At 42.5% G+C, this 5,000-nt stretch overlaps 1 long non-coding RNA gene across 1 annotated transcript in view; it reads right to left on the bottom strand.

Annotated features, from left to right (window-relative positions):
• Window positions 1–5,000, bottom strand: part of LOC138859766 (uncharacterized) — a 115,609-nt gene that overhangs the window by 20,793 nt on the left and 89,816 nt on the right. The window lies entirely within an intron of this gene.

The following is a 5,000-nucleotide window of genomic DNA, read 5'->3' as shown; positions in this document are numbered from 1 at the left end:
CCTCTCCCCCTCTCTTTCCTTTCCCCTTCCTCCTTCTCCCCTTCTCCCCCACCTTTCTCTCTCCTTTCCCTTCTCCCCTTATTTCCCTTCCTCCTCTCTCCCCTCCCCCTTCTCCCCCCTTACTCTCCTTTCCCCTCTCCCCTCCTTTCCCTTCTTCTCCTTCCCCCCCCCTCCCCCTTTTCTCTCCTTTCCCTTCATCCCATATCTCCCCTTGGCTCTCCCCTCCTTTTGTTTTTTCTATCTTAGGGTTATTTCTTCCCCTCTATTCGTTTGCACCCCTTGCGGTATTCACTGATTGGGTGTTATTGATATTTATTGATAGCGCTATTGTTGCTATTGATGCTATGCAGGGGTTGCCGTTATCTTGATTGTTAAATTGGCTATTTGGTATTGGTATTGTTAATGCTGCGTTATCAATGCTATTACTATTACTATTACTATTACTATTATCTTTGTTATAATCATCATCATTACTGCTGCGGTTTTTCATGTAATCACTCTCATTATCATGATAGTGATTATAGGAATACTAATAATGACAGTGTTGATATTTATTAATATCTATTATATGAATTGTAATGATGACTATGATAGCAATAATGATAATGAAACTAATAATGATAATAACAATTATAATTATACAGATGATGAAAGTGATAATGATAGCAACAATAATTATAATAATGATGGAAGTAATCATAATAAAGATAATGATGATCATAATAATGATGTTAATAAGGAGGAAAAGAATAACAAAAACAACAACAATGATAATAATAATAATAATAATAATAATAATAATAATAATAATAATAATAATAATAATAATAACAATAGTAATACCAATATCAACAATAACAGTATCTTTTGAACTACTGCTACAAGTAATAATGATGATAATAATAATAATGACAACAAAGATGATGAAAAATAATAATGAAGATGGTGATGATGACGAAAAAAAAATAATAAAAAGAGTAAAAATAACAACAGCAACAGCATAGACAATAATGATATTAATAACAACAACACCAGCAATAGTAGTAACAATGATAATAATAATAAAAAACTAATAATAATAATAATTATTATCATTATAATAATAATTATTATTATCATTATAATAATAATTATTATTATCATTATAATAATAATAATTATTATCATTATAATAATAATAATTATTATCATTATAATAATAATAATTATTATCATTATAATAATAATTATTATTATCATTATAATAATAATAATAATAATAATAAATAGAACAACAGCAATGATGATAACAATAACAATGGAAATGACAATAATAATGATAGAAATAATAATAACAAAAATGATAATGATAATAACTATCAATATTATTGGCATAAAGAGTATTAGTACTTCTACTATTACTCCTACTACTACTACTACTAATAGCAGCAATCATAAAAATATGATAACAATAAGAGCAATTACAATAATAATAATAATAATGATAGTGATATTCATAATAACAATAATGATAATAACAATGTTGTAGATCATGAGCATGAAAATGAAAATGAAAATAATAATAATAATAATAACAAAGATAACAACAATTATAATAACAATAACAAAACAACAATGATAATAATGATTATGATTATAATTGATTAGGATAATGATAACGATGATGATATTCATTATAATTAATATCATTATTGCTATCACCATCATCATCATATTCTTTATCAAGCTACCAATATTACTATCGCTATTGTCATCATTTTTATTATTATCACTTATATTGGTATGGTCAATATCACCGATTTTATTACTATCACTATCTTCATTAATAATTTTCTATTATCAAGATCACTGTCATTATTAAAACATCAACAACATCAATTTTATTAGTTATGATAACAACAACAATTGATAACAATAATAATAACAGTAGTAGGAGGAGCAGTTATAATAATAACAATTGTTAGCATCATCATTATTATTGTTATCATTAATATTATTATTACAAACATTATTCTTATCATTGTCATTAACTTTATAATCATAAGAATGGATCAAAATACTGATGGTATTGCCATTATCACGATAACAAATTTTATTGTTATTGTTCTTCGAATTAACATTATTAGGGATAATATTTTGATTATCATCTTTACAATTATCATTGCCGCTGTAATATCTTATCACTATCAGTATCATATATACAGTTTTAAAAATCATCCTTTTCATTATTATTGTTGTTGTCATAATTATCATACTTATTGGGTATTTCTAATAATATAATTCTTATTACTATTATCTTACTTTCTTTCCTTTGTTTTGTTTTTTCTTTATTCTTATTTCTCCTTCCCTCTTCCTAATTCCGACTCCGCCTCTCCCTCTTTCCCCTTCCATTGCCCACTCTCTCTCCCTCCTATCACCCCCTTCCCACCCAATTCCTCTTCCCTTCCCCTTATTCACCCCCTCCCCCTACCCCTCTCCCCCCTTCTTTTGGATCCTACCGCCCTCACCCTCCCAACCCCCCCCTCCTTACTCACCTACCTACCCACCCTCCCACTCCCACCCACCCACCCAACCATCCCTACTCACCTCCCTACCCATCCCCCACCCATCCCCATCCCCCATCCCCCCACCCCCCACCCCCCACCCTCCCTACTCACCTTCCAACCCAACCACCCACCCTACTCACCTCCCTACCCAACCACCCACTCCCACCCACTCCCATCCATCCACCCACCCCCAACCCAGAGAACGCCACACAAAGAATTGTAATGAATTTAAGGGGGGGGGAGGAGATCCTTCAACACTTAATGCTGTTACCCCGGGCCACGCTAACTCTACCCGGGCTTGAATACTAATGTCATTCACACGAAAAGCTGTTTGTGTGCTGTTGTCGCGACCGGTGTTCCTGGCTCTCCGGGTGGGCGGGGTGTGGGCGGGGCGTGGGTGGGGAGTGGGTGGGGTGTGGACGGGTGTGTGCTGGTGTGGAAGGTGTGGGCGAGTGTGGGTGGGATGTGGGTGGGTGTGGGCGAGGTGTGAGCGGGTGTGGGCGTGGTGTGGGTGGGGGGCGGGTGTGCTGGGGTATGGGCTGGTGTGGGTGGGATGTGGGTGGGGTGTGGGTGGGTGTGGGTGGGTGTGGGCGGGTGTGGAAGATGTGGGTAGGGTGTGGACGTGTGTGGGCGGGTGTGGGTGGGTGTGGGCGAGTGTGGGTGGGTGTGGGCGGGGTGTGGGTGGGTGTGGAAGGTGTGGGTGGGTGTGACTAGGGGATGGGGGTAGGGGAAAGAGGAGAAGGGGGGTGGGGGATGGTGCGGGGCAGGGGGAGGGGTAGGAAAGAGGGAGGGGAAGGGGTAAGGGACAGGAGGAGGGGAAGGGGGTGGGGAGGGAAGAGGTAGGAAAGGTGGGAAAGAGAAGGAGTGGGGAATGGTTGGGGGAAAGGTGGGGAAATTGTAGGAGAAGTGGGGGAAGCTGGGGTATAGAAGAATGAGAAGGGGAGAAGGTGGTGGGATATGGTGGGGGAGAGGGGAGAGAAAAGGGAAGTGGGGGAGATGAAAGAGAGGAAAAGGGATGCTAGGGGAGGAGAGAGAGAGAGAGAGAGAGAGAGAGAGAGAGAGAGAGAGAGAGAGAGAGAGAGAGAGAGAGAGAGAGAGAGAGAGAGAGAGAGAGAGAGAGAGAGAGGGAGAGAGAGAGAGAGAGGGAGAGAGAGAGAGAGGGAGAGAGAGAGAGAGGGAGAGAGGGGAGAGAGGGAGAGAGGGAGAGAGAGAGAGAGAGAGAGAGAGAGAGAGAGAGAGAGAGAGAGAGAGAGAGAGAGAGAGAGAGAGAGAGAGAGAGAGAGAGAGAGAGAGAGAGAGAGAGAGAGAGAGAGAGAGAGAGAGAGAGAGAGAGAGAGAGAGAGAGAGAGAGAGAGAGAGAGAGAGAGAGAGAGAGAGAGAGAGAGAGAGAGAGAGAGAGAGAGAGAGAGAAAATCAGAAAACAGAAGAAAAGAGGAGAGAGAAAAAGAGTGAAGATAAGAAGACGTTTGGAGAAAGGTTGGAAGGAAAGAGAGGAGGAGGAGGCGGGTAGAGGGGGGGGGGGGTGAGTAGATTAGCATGAGGGAAGACTGGAAGAGAGAAAATAGAGAGAAAAAAATTGAATTAACAGGAAAATAAGGGCTAGAGAAAGGTATGCATACGCGCGTGGGAGACAAAGAGAAGAATACGAAAAGAGGAGAGACGGAAGGCGGGAGAAGACTGGCAGATAAAACATGGGGGGAGGGGGGGGTTGTCAGGCGGTGTATGTGTGGGAGGGAAACGAGAGGGGGAGGGGGAGGGGAGGAGGGAGGGGAGATGGATGAGAGAGGGGAGGGGGAGGGGAGGGAGGGGAGATGGAGGAGAGAGGGGAGGGGAGGGAGGAGGGAAGGGAGGGGAGGGAGGGAGATGGAGGAGGGAGGGGAGGGGAGGGGAGAAGGAGGGGGGAGGAGAGATGGAGGAGGGAGGGGAGGGGAGGGGAGAGAGAGGGGAAGAGGAGGTGGAACTTAAGGGGAAGGGACGGGAAACGAGAGGGAGAGGGGAAAGAAGGAACTGAGAGGGGAGAGGGAGAGGAGAAGAGAAGGGAATAGGAGAGGGAGAGGATATAGAAACGAGAGAGGAGGGGAGAGAGGCAGTGGAAACGATAGGGGAGGGAGAGAGGAGACGGAAGAGTAGGAGGAGAGGCGGTCCAAAAAGAGAGGGGAGAGGGAGAGAAAGGAGGAGAAGAGGAAGCAAGGCGATTGGAAGCAAAAGTATGTATGAGAGGAAAGCTTAAAAAGGGAGGAGGGGGGAGACAGGACACAGGGGAGGACAGAGGATGAAAAACAGGATAAGAATTGAGCTGGGGAGGCGGGGTGAGGTGCGGGGAGACACACCTGGGAGGGGGGTGAGGTTGAGGGGGTTATCAATAAGAATAAAAAAAACATTCTTTATGTTCATGAGAGGGTGGGGTGAGGAAGGGGGAGGGTGTCTTATAAAGAGGGGGGGGGTTGTGTGTGT

Source organism: Penaeus vannamei, chromosome 38, assembly GCF_042767895.1.
Source record: "Penaeus vannamei isolate JL-2024 chromosome 38, ASM4276789v1, whole genome shotgun sequence".
NCBI lineage: Eukaryota > Metazoa > Arthropoda > Malacostraca > Decapoda > Penaeidae > Penaeus > Penaeus vannamei.
This window is presented reverse-complemented; position numbering and strand designations above follow the sequence as displayed.